The sequence below is a fragment of the Apium graveolens genome, chromosome 7, assembly GCF_009905375.1.
Source record: "Apium graveolens cultivar Ventura chromosome 7, ASM990537v1, whole genome shotgun sequence".
NCBI classification, from domain to species: Eukaryota; Viridiplantae; Streptophyta; class Magnoliopsida; order Apiales; family Apiaceae; genus Apium; species Apium graveolens.
The window spans coordinates 197,047,336-197,066,456 of NC_133653.1; the positions used below are offsets into that span (position 1 = coordinate 197,047,336).

General features: G+C 37.8%; 2 non-coding genes across 2 annotated transcripts; one reads left to right on the forward strand and one right to left on the reverse strand.

Annotated features, from left to right (window-relative positions):
• Window positions 1-13,960: 13,960 nt before the first annotated feature.
• On the reverse strand, window positions 13,961-14,067 carry LOC141676417 (small nucleolar RNA R71). Its single transcript, XR_012557008.1, has one exon. It is a non-coding gene; the product is annotated as a small nucleolar RNA R71 (small nucleolar RNA).
• A 3,528-nt stretch (window positions 14,068-17,595) lies between these two features.
• LOC141676039 (small nucleolar RNA R71) lies at window positions 17,596-17,702 on the forward strand. The gene has a single exon (XR_012556651.1). It is a non-coding gene; the product is annotated as a small nucleolar RNA R71 (small nucleolar RNA).
• Window positions 17,703-19,121: the final 1,419 nt, after the last annotated feature.

The following is a 19,121-nucleotide window of genomic DNA, read 5'->3' on the forward strand; positions in this document are numbered from 1 at the left end:
ATAATAAAAAATAAGTTTGATTATCGACACCTTATTCTTTAATAAAATAAAGTATATATCTCAGCAAATAATCGGAGTCATAGATCCTCAAATGAATATTCAAATAATATTCAATAAATAATATAAACTGAGTCATAAGCCCTCGAATGAATATTCAAATAATATTCAAATAGTTAAATAAACTGAGTCATAAGCCCTCGAATGAATATTCGAAATAATATTCATTAAATAAAATAAAAGGAGTCATAAGCCCTCGAATGAATATTCGTAATAATATTCATTAAATAAAATAAAGTTATCGAATAAACCTTATTCGATTAATAGTTTTAAAAACTATATCAATATATTTATATATAAATATATATTATACTCGGGAGCCTCGCCTCCCGGTTTTAGAAAAAGTTCACCTTTTGGTCCCCTATACTAAGGGTATACTCAAATACCGCTTATCTCTAGCATAGGTATTATGCAACTACAAGCATTTGAACCAACAGATATATAAATCAAGAATATGAAACAGGCATGCATATATACCATATCACATGCTACAATATATCGCAAGAATTTGCTAATAACAAATATGCATTTATCGCAAGATCATGCATATACACATATACATCACAACAACAGTTATACGGGTAGAAAACTTGCCTGAGCGACTGGAGGTTATTAATGGCTTGGGACGAGTCTGGTAACCTATAAACAACATATAAGTTGGAATTAAACCAAAGTCACTTGTAAATCTATACTTTAACCAATTTAGACTCTAACGCTCGCTTTGCGCTTACTGATTCTCTTAAGTCGCTCGAGTACCCTCGGCTCCACCATTTTTAATAAATTAACCATTACGAGTTTTAAGGCGATTCTTTCGCGAGTGTCTTACCAACTGCCTATTACACTTTACATAAATGTTTCATACTCCAATTAGTCCTTTAAGGTCTTTAACCTATGTTTCAAAGTAAGGCAAGGGGTAATGGTTCGTTCGCGAAACGTCGTTACTTAAAACGGCCGTTTCTCCTAAACCGTACATCGGAATCAAACGAACCACATATCAAAATGAAGCTCGTAACATGAACTATCTAATAATGGCAATGGTCAAAACCTAGCAGGGAGTTCTCGGGTCCTAATGTTATGAACAAAAGCAGTCTAATGTAAATCGGACATTACGACGGCTATATTTACGCGATTTCCCAATTTTATACCATTCCAATTCAACCACCAATCAATCCCAATTCATTCATACAACCAACATCCATCCACACTACATCATAACAGCCCCAATCAACTCAATAATAACAATTTATACTTATTCTTAAACTTGGATTTAAACTATACTTAAGTCCTTTAACCAAACCATAAGATTTCAACATTCAATTCACTACCATTCCAACCCAAACTCTAAACCAACAAGCATCAAGCTACTATTTTACCATAACTATCAAAATCATCCTAATATACAAAGTAAAGCTAGGGTTTGGAGATGTTATACCTTCCTTGAAGTGATGTGAGTAGCTAGGAAGCCTTAAGAAGCCTGAATATGTCTTTAGGATGCTTGGATCTTAAAGGAAAAACAAGAAAAATCAAGTTAAAAACCTTGAAATCACTATTCATTGTCTTCTTCATTGATTTCTTGGAGAATATTGAGAATGAATTGGAGGCTTAAACTCATAGGATAGCTATATCTATGCATAAGGAGTACTAGATAATTAACTTACCAATTAAGGAAGCTTGGAACTTGGATTTTGAAAATTTTCTTCTTGAAAATGGGGAAAAGCCGAGAGCAAGATTCTTGGTGAAGAGAAATAAAAATTTTGTTTTGATGAAATGATTTGTTTTGGCTTGGTGGATGTAGTTTTGTTTGGATTTTTGGTTAATTACCTTATTAACCTTGTCTTTGTGTGGTTATAAACCAACCACACCTCCTCCCTCCTTATGTCATGCTTACATCACCTTATTATGTCATCATCTCTTACTTTCCCTCTCCTTATTGGTTGGATGACCTCATCATCCCTAACCTCCTTGATTAACTTCCTAATTGTTTGCCTAATGACCGCTGATCTGTTATACGGTTCGCTTAACTTTCGTTTTCGTTTATCGTTTGAGGGATCATACCCGGGATCTTATTACTTGGGTTTCCTTAACCTTTCTCAATACATTATAATCCTTTTATGATCCTCTCTTATAATCCTTTTATTTAAATCCTTTTTATCCTGTTACCTTATACTCAATTCTTTCGGTATCTAGTGGATTTCCGGGAAAAATCAAAGTGTTCGGAATTGGATTCTGACGATCTTTACATACACTTATATACCATATAGAGTACTAATAAAATCTCAGAATATCCATAACAGAACCCCTACAGGTTATGAGTATTACTGTCTTCTAGATGGATATTCAGGTTACAATCAGATTTGTATCGCTCCAGAAGATCAGGAGAAAACTACCTTCACTTTTTCATTTGGTACTTTCGCCTTCAGACGAGTTTCTTTTGGTCTGTGTGGTGCACCAGCCACATTTCAGAGATGTATGATGGCTATCTTTTTCGACATGATTGGTCAGAATGTTGAGGTGTTCATGGACGACTTCTCAGTCTTTGGCGATTCTTTTGATGAATGCTTGCAAAATATTGGACATGTTCTCAAGAGGTGTGTTGAGACCAATTTGGTTCTCAATTGGGGGAAATGTCATTTTATGGTGCGTCAAAGCATTATTCTCGGGCACAAGGTTTCTAATAAAGGTCTAGAGGTGGACAAGGCCAAGGTGGGGGTTATTGAGAATCTTCCTTAACCTATTTCTGTTAAGGGAATTCACAGTTTTCTTGGTCATGCGGGTTTCTACAGGTGTTTCATCAAGGACTTCTCGAAAATTTCAAAGCCTTTGTGCAGACTGTTAGAGAAAGATGTTCCTTTTAAATTTGATGAAGAGTGCCTCGCAGCTTTTGAGACATTGAAGAAGAGTTTAATCACGGCACCCATCATAACCGCACCTGATTAGAATGAGCCTTTTGAGATGATGTGCGATGCAAGTGATTATGCAGTTGGAGCAATTCTTGGGTAGAGGAAGAACAACATATTTCATGTAGTCTACTATGCTAGTAAGACACTCAACGGTGCTCAACTGAATTATACTACTACAGAAAAAGAACTTTTGGCTATTGTCTATGGTTTTGAGAAATTTCGATCTTATCTACTTGGGACTAAGGTGACAGTTTTCATTGATCACGCTGCAATTCGATATCTCATCTCGAAGAGGGACTCGAAGCCTAGATTGATTAGATGGGTTCTTTTGCTCCAAGAATTTGAACTAGAGATCAAGGACAGAAAAGGAACTGAAAATCAAGTTGTTGATCATCTATCGCTTTTAGAGAATTCTAATGCTACTTCATTGGATAAGACCTTGATAAATGAGTCTTTTCCCGATGAGCAGCTGTTTGGAGTGCAAGAAGAAGAGCCATGGTTTGCAGACATTGTGAACTACCTTGTGAGTAACATCATGCCTCCCGACTTATCTTATGCTCAAAGGAAGAAGTTTCTTCATGAAGTGAAGTGGTATATGTGGGAGTGGGATGAGCCGTTTCTTTTTCGCCAAGGAGCTGACCAAATCATCAAGAGATGTATTCCTTACAGCGAAACGGGGGGGGGGGGGACTTGCAAGATTGCAACTCAATGGCTTATGGAGGACATTATGGTGGAGAAAAGACAACAACTTGTGTTCTTCAAGCATGTTTCTTTTGGCCAACATTGTTTAAAGATGCTCATCAGTTTGTTTTGAAATGTGATCGATGTCAACGTGTGGGTAATATGTCTAAAAAGGATGAGATGCCTCTTAATGTGCTTCTCGATGTTGAGGTCTTCGATGTTTGGGGAATTGACTTCATGGGGGCATTTGTCTCATCTTGCAACAATCAGTATATCCTGTTGACGGTTGATTACGTGTCAAAATGGATTGAAGTTAAGGCGTTGCCAATGAGCGATACAAAAGTCGTGCTTAATTTTCTTCACAAGCAGATATTCACAAGGTTTGGGACTCCAAGAATCATAATCAGTGATGAGGGTCGCATTTTCGCAACCGCAAGTTCACTGCCATGATGAAAAGGTATAATGTGAATCATCGCATTACTACGGGTTATCATCCTCAGACAAATGGTCAAGCTGAGGTATCCAATAGGGAGATCAAGCGCATTGTGCAGAAAGTGGTATGTCCATCAAGGAAGGATTGGTCTTTGAAGCTTGATGAAGTTGTTTGGGCATATAGAACAACATATAAGACTCCATTGGGAATGTCGCCATTTCAGTTGGTTTATGGTAAGGGGTGTCATTTTCTTGTGGAGCTCGAGCATAAGGCTAATTGGGCTTTGAAGAAATTAAATCTGGATTTGGATGCGGCTGGAAAGATGAGGATGCTTCAATTGAATGAACTTGATGAGTTTCGACTTCAAGCTTATGAGAACAACAAGATGTATAAGGAGAAAGTCAAGAGGTGGCACGATTGGGTTCTAGTGCTCAAGAAATTTTTGCCAGGGCAACAAGTTCTTTTATTTAACTCTCGTCTCCGTCTTTTTCCTAGAAAGTGTAAGTCAAGATGGTCAGGGCCCTTCATAATCAAAATTGTGTTACCACATGGAGCGGTGGAAATTTTTGAGAATGATCCGGGCCAAGCATTCAAGGTAAATGGTCAAAGGTTGAAGCATTATTATGGTGATATGGCAACCCGCGAGGTGGTTATTGCCATTGTATTGTCCATTTAATCTCAAGATTCTATGTCGAGCTAGCGATGTAAAAGAAGTGCTTCTTGGGAGGCAACCCAAGTATGTTGTACATTAGTAGGTAGAGGAAGCAAGAAGAAAAGAGAAAAACAAAAAAAATCAGAAAAAGGATAAAATTCAGGGCCAAGTACAGAAGTTGGGCGCGCCCGCGCTGGCCAAGCGCGCGGCCGCACCGTTTTTCCAGAAACCAAGCGCGCCCGCGCTGTCCTAGCGCGCCCGCGCCGGTCTCCTGAGTTAGAGCGCGCCCGCGCCGTCCTAGCGCGCGCCCGCGCCGAGTCCCTATTCAAAAAAAAGAAAAAAAATAAAAATAGCAGTTTATGAAGAGAGAATCGGGATTTTAATTCCAAAATCAATTCTAACCCGATTTTTACTCTTCCACATGCCATAATTCCCTCTCCTAATCAATTCCATTATTCCCACGATTCCCATAATCAATTCCCACTTCTATTCCTTATCAGATGCACACCCCTCCACCTATAAATACATACACTTGCATACAACTTCTCCACCAATCCATAAACTCTCAAACACAAATTCTCTCTAAACACTTAATCTTTTATTCTTTCTTTTTCAATCCCGATGGCACCCAAAAGATAGAGAACTCAAGTTGAAAGCAGCACCACCGATTATTCTACTGCGAGTGGTGTGAGGCCCAGGTTCTCTATTCCTGAGGTTGAGGAGGAGTACACGAGGCTTCTCTCAAAACCTATTGCTAAGGAGAGAGGATTTCTGCCATCAGGGACCGATTATAAGCTGTTGGAGATGATTTTGGAGATGGGCTGGGTTCCTTTTTGTGAGGCTCTTGCTGCTGTGCCCATGAGTGTTATGCGGGAGTTCTACGCCAACGTTAAGGCGGAGAAGAATGGTTTCACGGTGGTGAGAGGGAGGATTGTTGAGTACAGTGCCGAGGCTATCAGGATAGTGATTGAGCAGCCTGCGAGGAAGGTGGGCCAGGACACTTGGAATGATAAGACTCCTGAGGACTTCGATTTGGATCTCATCGTTGCTACTCTCTGTGTGCCTGAGACTCATTGGAAGTTCAAGAGGGGCACTACTGATTAATCCACGTTCCCTGCTTCATGCATGAACAGGTATGCACGGGCTTGGAACTCATTTATTTGTGCTGACATCATGCCATCTTCGCATGTGCATGAGATTATGGTGGAGCGTGCTCGTCTACTTTGGGGTATTCTTCAGGGTGATTACATTGATTTGGGGATGGTGATATATCAGGGGATCCTGAGGTTTTTGAGGAGAGGTACTACTGGGGCTATTCCTTATGCGTCCATTATGACGAAGTTGTACGTGGCAGTTGATGTTCATTGGCCCGCACATGAGCAGCTTCAGATTCCCAGTGCTCCTATTGACAGTTCTACACTGCATATCATGGTTGAGTGGGGAGGAGGTAAGCCCGATCCTTAGGGGCTTGGTTACACGTTTGATCATCTCCCAGGAGGTGTGCCCCATGATCAGATGTATGCTGGTGGGATGCAGCAAGCGAGTAAAGCATCTTGGAGAGCGCAGTTAGGAGAGGAGGCTGGACCGTCAGGAGCACAGCAGTAGCAGGAAGGAGCAGGAGCAGAGATGGGAGCTGGTTTGAGTTCGACGCAGTATAGGCGCTATGCGAGGAGGATGGATGCGATGCATGACATCCATAGTCATTTTGCACGCGATATCACCCAGGCACTTGGGACTGCATTTAGAGCCACCGGAGTTGACATTCATTGGCCAGTTTTTGGTGAGGATCCTGTGTATCCATCTCCGGACACACCTGACACTCCACCCTTTGAGGGTGAGGATTCTAATTCAAAGTAGGTATGCCTGATTCCTTACTATTACCTTCACTGAGGACAGTGAATATTTTAAGTTTGGGGGTAGTAGTTGAAGGAATATAGTTTGTGTGAGTCTCATATAGTTTGCATGTTCATGATAGTTTTATTTCATATAGTTGCACATATATTGCCATGTAGTTTTTTTTTTATTTTTGGTAGTTTTATAATAATTTGTTCATGTAGTTTCATGCATTTGCATTATAATATGATCCCTTAGATAATTTTTCCGATTAATTGGTGATATTGATGCTAGTGTAGTGATGTCGTATTTAGTGATGTTGAGTCTTATTGGATTGATTTGCATGCTAGAGACACGTATATCACTAAGTCTTATAGGTTGCTAGAGTGCTAGATCATAGTCATGATTTGTTTGATTGTCGAGGTTTAATCGCTTGTTTATATTTAGAATCTAGGATATGCTCTTAATAATAAAGACATGGATATTTAAAAATCGGATAAATTGGATTTCATTGCTAGTTGTTGTGGCTAGGTGTCAAATGGCTAGTAGCCGGCTCATATTTTTATGAGTAGTCTAGGGTTGAATGAGATGGAGCGAAACGCACTCATTCAGAAATTATTGGAAAAAAATAAGTGTTATGTATAATTGATCACGAGTGGGCTCTTTAGTACTTGAGTTATTAAGTTCTTAGGGGACTTTGTGCCTAGTGACCTAAGGCTTCTATAGTCTGGGATCCGCTAACCTAATGCTCACTACATGGGTACTATTGTATATGTCTTTTATGGACCTCACTCATTGCACGATCAAATAAGCATATTTGTGTTGTTTTTTTGTGTATAAAAGCATGAATCCATGTTAACTCCGCTATAAGAATTGAAGTGTTATGTAACACCCCCAGATCCGGGGTCGGGGATCCGGGTCGTCACGGTCTTTCTTTCCACAATATCACTTCACTTAATTAATAAAAATAACCTTATGCTATGACCCCACACTAACACACACCACAACCCGTTATAGTCTCAGAGATGAAATTGAAATAAGTACAAGTCTTTGAATCCACAATTTAAAAGTTATTACAACCCAAAACGATTACTTGATAAATTTACAGTTAATTGCCATTATCTGCCACAAGTTATAATTATACATAATTGATTCTCAAAAGTAGATGGTCTGATCTACAATAGATCTACCTCTGCAGCTATAGCAGCTACAACATCATCGGGAAGACGCGGGACGCTTCCCACGCGCTTGCGCTGGGTCTGCTGGAGTCTGGCCATCTTTCCTAACTGTTGTTGTGTGATGAAGAAATAAAGCAAGAGTGAGCCTGACAGCTCGCAAGATAATATGTAGTGATAACAATAATATAAGTATCTAAATGGATACTTACTAGAATCTTTTATCAAGTGTAAGATAATTACTTACTAGATATAAGTAAAACAAGGGATGAAGTTACCAAATACTTCACTATACTTATATCATTTATAAAGCTACTTGAACTACCACTGTTCAAAGTATTAAGAGTTTTCAACAGTTCATCACATAGATGAGACTACAAGACAAGATTTGAATAGATTAAATCTTTGAAATATTATTAAAGGAAATGAAGTCATGATATACTTCATTAAGTTCTGATATATATATATATATATATATATATCCACATATACATCTTCTTTATACATTTCCTGAAAACCTCTGTCATGTAAAGTATGAACAGAGTTTGAAACATCCAATAAATTTTGGGAAAGGAAAAGAATTTTGGCATAAACCAGGTATCTCGCTGATCAGGCAAAGATACCAATAAGTAACCTTTTCTACTAGTAGATGGACGAATTCCCCACTGGTCATCACCCTGGTCTCAATAGGACTTTATGCTGGACTGCCACTCAGCCACTTATGCATTTGATGGACTCCCACTGAGCCACTTACACTATCATGGACGCCCACTGAGCCCATGTTGCTTATGCCGACTCAATAGATGGACTTACTTCCCGAACGTTGGGTAAGTAATCAATTCATTTACCAAAACTGCAACCTTGTTGCGAATATAAAATACACCACAGAGCCGGATCCCTTAGATTTTTGAGCGAGTATTCAAGTCCCCTTTAAATGGAAGATCTTGAATTTGAAAACAAGTTTTGGGATCCGCTCTACCCTTTTTAAATTCATTTTGAAGACTCGAAAACATTTTTAAGAATGTTTGGAGTAATGCTGATTTATGAAATAAATCAGTCCCAATTATGAAAGAAATATCTGAATATTATTATTTAAATAATATTCCCATAAAGAATAATGGAGGTAGAAGTTGGAAAACTTATACTCGAAATGAATAGCAAATAATCAAAGATATACTTATACGAAAGTAATATCTTTATTTGAATAATCAAAAATAAGTTTGATTATCGACACATTATTCTTTAATAAAATAAAGAATATATTTCAGTAATAAGCGAAGTCATAATACCTCGAATGAATATTATAAATAATATTCATAAAATAAAGGAGTCATACATCCTCAAATGAATATCCAAGTAATATCCAATAATAATATAAAAGAGTCATAAGCCCTCGAATAATATTCGAAATAATATTCAATAAATAATATAAAGAGTCATAAGCCCTCGAATGAATATTCAAATAATATTCATTTAATAAAATATAGAAGTCATAAGCCCTCGAATGAATATTCATAATAATATTCATTAAATAAAGTAAAAGGAGTCGTAAGTCCTCGAATGAATATTCAAAATAATATTCATTTAATATAAAGGAGTCATACGCCTTCGAATAATATTTGAAATAATATTCAATAATAAAATAAAGTTAAAGTTATCGAATAAACCTTATTCGATTAATAGTTTTGAAAACTATGACCATATATATATATATAAGTATATATATACAAAATCTACTCGGGATCCTCGACTCCCGGTTTTAGAAAATATTTTCACCTTTGGGTCCCTATACTAAGGGTATATGCAAATTACCGCTATCCTCTAGCATAGGTATTATCAACAATTATATATGGAAAGAATACGAAACAGGCATGCATATATATATACCATAGCAGCATGCTTTAATATATAACAATATTTGCTAATAACCAACATGCATCTATCGCAAGATAATGCATATACACATATACATCACAACAACAGTATAACGGGTAGAAAAACTTGCCTGAGCGACTTGGGGTGATAAAAGGCTCGGGACGAGTCTGTTAACCTATAAACAACAAGTAAGTTGGAATTAAACCAAAGTCACTTGTAAATCTATTCTTTAACTAACTTAGACTCTAACGCTTGTTTTGCGTTTACTGATTTGCTTAAGTCACCCGGGTACCCTCGGCTCCACCATTTTTAATAATTTAACCTTTACGAGTTTTAAGGCGATTCCTTCGCGAGTGTCTTACTAACTGCCTAGCACACTTACCATAAATGTTTCATACATTAATTAACCCTTTTTGGTCTTTAACCTATGTTTCAAAGTAAGGCGAGGGGAAAAGTTTCGTTCGCGAAATGCCGTTACTTGAAACGGTCGTTTCTCCTAAACCGTGCATCGGAATCGAACGAACTACATATCAAAACGAAGCTCGTAACATGAGCTATCTAGACATGGCAATGGTCATAATCTAGCAGGGGGTTCTCGGATCCTAATGTTATGCACAAAAACAGTCTAAAGAAAATCAGACGTTACGACGGCTATATTTACGCGATTTCCAATATTTTAAACCATTCAAAACCCTCCCAATTCAACCTCAAATCCAACATACAACCAACATCCATCCTTATCACATCATAACAACCCCAACCAATTCAATTTTAACATTCATACTTATGCCTAAGCTTAACTTTAACCATACTTAAGTTCTTTTAATCAAAACCACAACATTTACCATTCCATTTCACTACCATTTCAATTCCCAAACTCTAATCACAACAACAAGCTACAATATCATCCTACTAATCAAAATCATCTTATAATACATAGGAATCTAGGGTTTGGAGATGGTATACCTTCCTTGAAGTGGTGGGAGGAGCTAGGAAGCCTTAAGAAGCTTTGAGAAGTCTTAGGAATGCTTGGATCTTCAAGGAAAACAAGAAAAACTTCAAGTTAAAAACTTGAAAACACTATTCATAGTCTTCTTCTTTGATTAAATGAAGAAGATGGAGAAGGAATTGATGGCTTAAACTCATGATATAGCCCTAACTAAGCATAAAGATGATTAGGGAATTAACTCACCAATTTAGGAAGCTTGGATCTTTGATTTTGAATTTCTTGCTCTTTTGAATAGTAAAAAGCCGAGAGCTCTTCAAGAACAAGCCTCGGTTCTTTTTGATTTTGATGAAAAAATGATTTTGCTTGGCTTGGTTGATTTGTTTTTGTGTTTGATTTAGTCAATTACCTTGTTGCCCTTGAATTTGTGTGGTTAAAAAGCCACCACACCTCCTTCCTTCCCATGTCATGCTTGTGTCATCCTCATGATGTCATCCTCCCCTCCTTGTCCTCTTTCTATTGGTTGGATGACATCATCCCCACTAATCCCTTTGATTAACTTCCTAATTGTTTGCCTATTGACCGCTGATCTGTTATACGGTTCGCTTAACTTTCGTTTTCGTTTATCGTTTGAAGGATCATACCCGGGATCTTATTACTTAGGTTCCCTTAACCTTTCTCAATACATTATATTCCTTTTTATGATCCTCTATTATAATCCTTTAATTTAAATCCTTTTTATCCTATTACCTTATACTCAATTCTCTCCGTATCTAGTGGATTTCCGGGAAAAATCCAAGTGTTCGGAAATTGGATTCTGATGATCTTTACATACACTTATATACCACATAGAGTACTAATAATATCCCAGAAGATCAATAACAGAACCCCTACATAGTGTGGCATGAAAAGTTTTCTCATTCAGCAAAAACACTATTCATAAGGGTTTCAAAATCTCCAAAAATTGGGGTTATTACATGTTATAAGTTATTTTGAGTCTAGCTTTTATTCTATTTATAGACTTGCGATTGTTTTGATAAGTAGTGAGTTATGATTGTTGATCTAGTTACGATAGTATATCTGTAAGATCTTGCACATATGCACGTCTTTAGTGTGTCGATTGATTTGTGATATTTGATGGATCTTTATGCGAATAATTGCATTTGTTGAGGTGTTGATGGTTGATTGGTTTAGTTATTCTTTAGGGATCGATGCATTCATATTAGTTGCATTCATGCATTTTTATTCTTGTTCTTTGAGTCTATTTATGCTTGAGGACAATCATCGATTCAAGTTTGGGGGTGTGTTAAGTGGCATTTATGACACTTATTTATGCTCTAATAAGCTTTGAGTTGGTGTATTTGTACTCAAGTTATTTGTGTTTTAACGTATTTTCAAGTGTTTTTGCATTTCAGGCTTTACTTCGTGAATCAGGTGAATTAGCATTATTTTGATGCTAATATGGTGTTTAGGATGTGCTGGAATAAAAGCTTGAAAGACTGGCTCGAAGCTGCAAGGAATAAAGAAGAAGAAAAAAAGAATTTTTGGCAGAAGGTAGGCGCCCCCGCGCTTGCGTTGCGCGCGGCGCGCCGGAAGATCAGAAAGTCAGCGCGCCCGCGCTGGTGAAGCGTGCGGCCGCGCTGGGTCGGGATATTAAAATCCTGATTCAACTACAATTTGATTTTCTGGAATCCTGGGATGCATTGACTGCTATATGAACATAACTTAGGTCATTTTTCAGAGCAATCAAGAAAGGAGAAGACGTCAAGAGACCTTTTGGGCACAATTCAACAAAGGCGAAGACGATCTAGTTTATTCTTGTGAATCTTTGTTTTGAGTTATAATTTGGATGCTTGTTTCTTATTTTGCTGAACCTTTACTCTTGTTTGTACTTTGGTTATTTATTTCGTATAAAGACTACGTTGCTATGTCATGTTTTCATTGGAATCCACGTTGGCGATGAGTTCAATTATGGGCTAATCGTTATCGTGGGGTTCTAGCGGATTTATTTATGGATTTCTTTAGTTAAAATTGTTTGATACCTTAGTGTGTGGTGATTGTATGATATCCTAGTTATGGTTGTGCTTATTCGTCTTGTGAGCGTCGCGAACTTATAAGATAGTGTGTTAATTCCTAATGAAGCGAAAGTGAATTTAAGGATTTAGAACTTACCAAGCTAACATAGGTTCATGTATTGTTATGCACGATTTGTAGGTAATTTTAACCATCTTACTTGCCCCGTGTAATCAAGATGGATAACTTGTGCTTAAACCGTTATGTTGTCAAATTCTATAGACATATAGGGTCTTAATATAATTGGTGCCTATTCAGCTTCTATCTCTTTTGTGGATGTCTGGTAGAATGGTACTCGTGCAACGAAAGTTGGCATTTATCAGTTTCGTATTGTCTGATTAGTGTCATCACCATTGCATGCTAAGGTTAAGAACAATAAGGCTATTGAATGAAGTACTTAATGAAGTTAGAATCCCATGTTTGTCATATATATCAATCAGTCAATCTTATTCTCGTAGTTACAATAATTATTTTAATTCTTAGATATAAACAACCTCACTTTGTTATCGTCTTAGCATTGAATAATAACCATACATTGTTGCTTAAGTTCATGAGTTGATTAGTTAACCAATACAGTCTCTGTGGGATCGAATCTGATTTATATCTTATACTACTTGCGAACTCGTATACTTGCATGTAATATTAGCACGTATTTTAGCGACTAACAAGTTTTTGGCGCCGCTGCTGGGGATTGCAGTGTTAATTATTAGTTTATGTGCTTTCCATCAGTGGTCGTTTAAGTTCATTGACTCAGACATTGTTACTTATTTGTTTCCTTGTTTTATTTCAGGTGATCTAGCGAGGGTGTGTGCATACGCGTTCGCGTACTAGTAAGAGAACACTGGATAAAACTGAGGAAGAACTTGTGGTAGTTCATAGGGAAGTTTTTGAGGAAGAAAAGAAGGTTGAAGAAGAAGAGAAAGTTGAAGAGCCAATTGTAGTAGCTATGGGTGATCAAGCGGAAAATCCGAAGGCTTTGATGGACTATTCTAAGCCTAAGATTAATGACATTCAGTCTAGCATCATTAGACCAGCCATCAGGGCTAACACTTTTGAGATCAAGTCAAGCACGATCCAGATGATACAGAACTCAGTTCAGTTTGGGGGTTCTCCTACCGAAGACCCCAACATGCACATCAGAGATTTCATCGAGATTTGCGACACTTTCAAGTTTAATGATGTGACTAAAGATGCTATCAAGCTACGATTCTTCCCATTCTCTCTGAGGGACAAAGCTAAGTTTGGTTACATTCTCTACCAGCAGGGTCTATCACCACTTGGGAAGATCTTGCTCAAAAGTTTCTCACTAAATTATTCCCCATGGCGAAAACTGCAGCAATCAGGAATGCTCTTACCCAGTTCGTGCAGCAAACTGGAGAATCTCTGTGTGAGGCTTGGGATCGATATAAGGAGATGTTAAGGAAGTTCCCATACCATGGCATGCCTGATTGGATGATTATCAACTGTTCATATACTGGATTGGGTGCTACTTCTAGACCCATGCTTGATGCAGCATCAGGAGGAGCCTTGTGGGCTAAGAGCTACGATGAAGCTTATGAACTTATTGAACTGATGGCTGCTAATGAGTACCAGAATCCTTCCCAGAGAATGACTCAGGGAAAAGTAGCAGGAATTCTAGAGTTGGACGCAGCAACTGCTATAGCTGCCCAACCGTTATGTTGTCAAATTCTATAGAAATATAGGGTCTCAATATAATTGGGGCCTATTCAGCTTCTATCTCTTTTGTGGATGTCTGGTAGAATGGTACTCGTGCAATGAAAGTTGGCGTTTATCAGTTTCGTTTTGTCTGATTAGTGTTATCACCATTGCATGCTAAGGTTAAGAGCAATAAGGCTATTGAATGAAGTACTTAATGAAGTTAGAATCCCATGTTTGTCATATATATCAATCAGTCAATCTTATTCTCGCAGTTACAATAATTAGTTTAATTCTTAGTTATAAATAACCTCACTTTATTATCGTCTTAGCATTGAATAATAACCATACATTGTTGCTTAAGTGCATGAGTTGATTAGTTAACCAATACAGTCTATGTGGGATCGAATCCGATTTATATCTTATACTACTTGCAAACTCGTATACTTGCGTGTAATATTAGCGCGTGTTTTAGCGACTAACACCTAGACTACTCATAAAAATATGAGCTGGCTACTAGCCATTTGACTCATAGCCTTACAACAACTAACAATGAAATCCAAGCTTTTGTCTTGTTTAAAAATTCAGTGTTCTTTTGTCATTACGAGAATAGCAAAAATTCCAAATATAACCAAGTGATTAAATTTCAACTAATAAACAAGCATAATTATGATCTAGATCAAAAGTAATCCTATAAGACTTTGTGAAAAAATTTCTTCTAGCATGCAAATCAATTTTTTCAAGACTTAAACATCCCTCTATTCGTCATCACCACACTCAAATCAACATCAACTTATCAAATAGCATAGTTCATCTTAAGGGATCATGCTAAATATGCATGCAAATGCAACTATATGAAATCACATAAAAAAACAAACAAATATGTCCTATGTGAACAATCATGCAATAATACGAATGAAATACAACTATATGCAACATGAATCTATATGAACTATATGGACACACACAAACTAATCCTTACATTATCACCCCCAAACTTAAAATTTTCAATGTCCTCAATGAAGGTAATAATAAGGATTTCAGGCATACCTAGTCGTCGAAAAGATCACCCTCCTCGGGTGGAGGAACATGTGGCCAATCAACCTTGACACCAGTGGCTCAGAAAATAGTGCCCAAAGCTTGTGTCAAATCTGCAGCAAAATAACGGTGAATGTCGTGCATGGTCTCCATACGCCTAGTCACTCTCCTGTACTGCTCATCACCAACACCAGTCCTATCAACTACCTGCTCACATGAGAAGAACCCTCTATAGGCACAGAAAGATCCATCCAGCCAATGTCTATATCATCAAAAATATATCCCAACCCCTTATCATGGGGTGCACCTAAGAATGAATAACTCAAGTGATCTGGCAGTTGGTTGAGCTCAAGTGTGGGAGCTTCTTCAACAGATAGTTCAAAACGCTCCTGATAAATTTTTAGCTCTGCTAACCCAAGAGAATCGAATGGCATATCCAACTTTCTCTTCCACGGAGGTGCATTCAAAACCTGCATTTGCTCTACTCCTTCTTCATCTTCAATAACTGATTCCCCTATTAAGGATCTCTCTAAGGTATCTGACTTTGGCAATTGCTTAGGCTCTGAATTCATGACAGAGTCAACCCACTCTACTTTAAAGCACTCCTCTTTAGCTGTGGGTAACTTTATTGCCTTGAACACATTAAAAGTGACCTTTTGATCATGTGAACCTTCATCGTAAGCTCTCTTTTTTGCATATCGATCATAGTTCGGCCAGTAGCTAAGAATGGTCTCCCCAAGATAATGGGAATCTTCTTATCCTCCTCAAAGTCAAGAATTACAAAGTCAGCAGGAAAGATAAGTTTTTCCACCTTAACCAACACATCCTCCACAATGCCTCATGGATATGTAATAGAACGATCGGCCAACTGCAAGGACATATATGTCGGCTTCAGATCAGGTAGACCAAGCTTCTTGAAGATAGACAAGGGCATCAGATTGATGCTAGCTCCCAAATCACATAAACACTTGTCAAACGATAAGTTTTTGATGGTGCAAGGAATAGTGAAGCTTCTAGGATCTTTAATCTTCGGAGGCAACTACTATTGCAACACAGCACTACACTCCTCCGTTAGAGCAACGGTCTCTAAGTCATCGACCTTCAATTTCCGAGAGAGAATACCTTTTATAAACTTTGCATAGCTAGGCATCTGTTCAAGAGCTTCAGCAAAAGGTATGTTGATGTGAAGTTTCTTGAAAACTTCCAAAAACTTAGCAAATAGCTCATCCAACTTCTGCTTTTGCAACCTTTTAGGAAAATGAGGTGGACGATAGAACTATTTTTTCCCTGTATTACCCTCAGGAGGAGTGTTGACAACAACGTTCTTCCTTGTTTCCACCTTAGCATCCTTCAGCACCACTATTTCAGCTACAATCTCATTTTCTAGAATTGGTAAGGATGTAGACGCACCTGCATTCTGGACAGAATTTTCAGAATCTTCATCTTGCTGAATTTGGGGGCTCGGGACCTTTCCAGACCTCAAGGTGATGGCGTTCACCTGTTCTTCAACTTCCCTCTTGCCTGGATTGGCTTCTGTATCACTAGGAAGCGTTCCTGGTGGGCGATTCAATAAGGCGTTAGCAATTTGCCCTATTTGGTCCTCCAGAGTCTTGATAGAAGTAGCCTGGCTTTGGCATACAAGAGCCCAATTTTTGCACATAAGCCTCAACTCCTCCAATTTAGATTTTTCATTCGAAGATTGACCTGCATCATGAGTTTGTTGTTGAAGTTGGAGTTGTTGTCTTGGTGCAAATTTTTGCTGAAAACCAGGAGGGTTGAATTGTTTTGCTCCAAACTGCTGGAACGGCTGTTGCATCACATTCTGATTGTTGCTCCATCTGAAGTTAGGATGATTCCAGTTGTCAGGATGATAAGTGTCTGTAACTGGTTGCTGCGATCTCTGAAAGTTGCTTATAAACTGAGTTGATTCACTAGATATAGCACAGTGCTCGGTCACATGCGAACCTGCACACAGCTCACAAACTCTGGTTATTTGATTAACACCATAGTTAGCCAGAGAATCGATCTTCTTAGAAAATGCCTTTAGTTGAGCAATGATAGCCATAGTTGTATCCACTTCAAGAACTCCTGCTACCTTGCCCTGTGGCAATCTATGGATTGGATACTGATACTCATTAGCAGTCATCAATTCAATTAGATCATAAGCTTCCTCATAGCTCTTTGCCCATAATGCTCGACCTGATGCTGCATCGATCATGGGCCTTAACTATGCTCCCAAACCGTTATAGAAGCAGTTGATGATCATCCAATCAGTCATTCCATGATGAGGATACTTCATAAGCATCTCTTTGTAGCGCTCCCAAGCTTCACACAAAGATTCTCCCGTTTGCTGCGCAAATTGAGTAATAGCATTTCTGATTGCAGCTGTCTTCACCATAGGGAAGAATTTAGTAAGAAACTTTTGAGCAAGATCCTCCCAAGTGGTGATAGAACCTGCTGGTAGAGAATGTAACCAACACTTAGCTTTATCCCTCAGAGAGAATGGGAAAAGCCTCAGCTTTATAGCATCTTTAGAAACTCCATTGAACTTAAAGGTGTCGCAGGTCTCTATGAAATCCCTGATGTGCATATTTGGATCTTCCATTGGAGAACCCCCAAACTGGACTGAATTTTGTACCCATTGAATCGTGCCAGGCTTGATTTCAAAGGTATTAGCTGTGATCGCTGGTCTGACAATGCTAGATTGAATGTCATTGATCTTGGGTTGAGAAAAATCCATCAACACTTTCGTCGGTGCTGCTGGATCTCCCATTGTAATGAGTACCTGAAACACAAACAAATAAATCATGAAAGTAAAAGAATCTGAGTCAGTGAACTTTAACGACCACTGATGACAAGCACATAAACTAAAAATTAACACCGAGTCCCCGGCAGCGGCACCAAAAACTTGTTAGGACGTTAACACGCACTAATAATACACGCAAGTATATACGTTCGCAAGTAGTATAAGATTTAGATCAAATTCGTTCCCACATAGACTCTTTGGTTAATTTAAGAATATGCACGTATGCGACAATGATATGGTTATTATCCAATGCTAAGACAAATAACAAGTTGAGATTGTTTATAACTAAGAATTAAACTAACAATTATAACTAAGAGAACAAGAATGGTTGAATTAATATATATAACAAACATGGGATCCTAACTTCATTAAATACTTCTTTCAATAGCCTTTTTGTTCTTAACCTTAGCATGTAATGGTGATGACACTAATAAGATAACACGAAACTAGTAAACGCTAACTTTCGTTGTACAAATACCCTACTACCAATCATCCACAAAAGAGATAGAGGTTGAATAGACACCAATTATGCTTAGTCCTTATATGTCTATAAGAATTGAAAACATAATGGTTTAATGCACAAGTTATCTATCGTGATTACATAGGGCAAGTAAAATGGTTAAAATTACCTACGAATCATGCATAACAATAACACATGAACCTATGTTAGCCTGGAAAGTTCTAAACCTCTATATTCATTGTCGCTTCAATAGAGATTAACACGCTATCTTATATGTTAGCTACACACATAAGACGAATAAGCACAATTAATACTAGGTTATCATACAATCACCATACTCTAAGGTATCGAAACAATTTAACTATAGATACCCATAAATAAATCCTCTAGAACCCCACGATAACGATTAGTTCATAATCGAACTCATCATCACCATGGGTTCCAATGAAAGCATGATAATAAACAATATAAGAGTACTAGGGTTAAAGACAAATCGAAAACAAGCATTCAAGTATCAACTATATTAAAGAAAACAA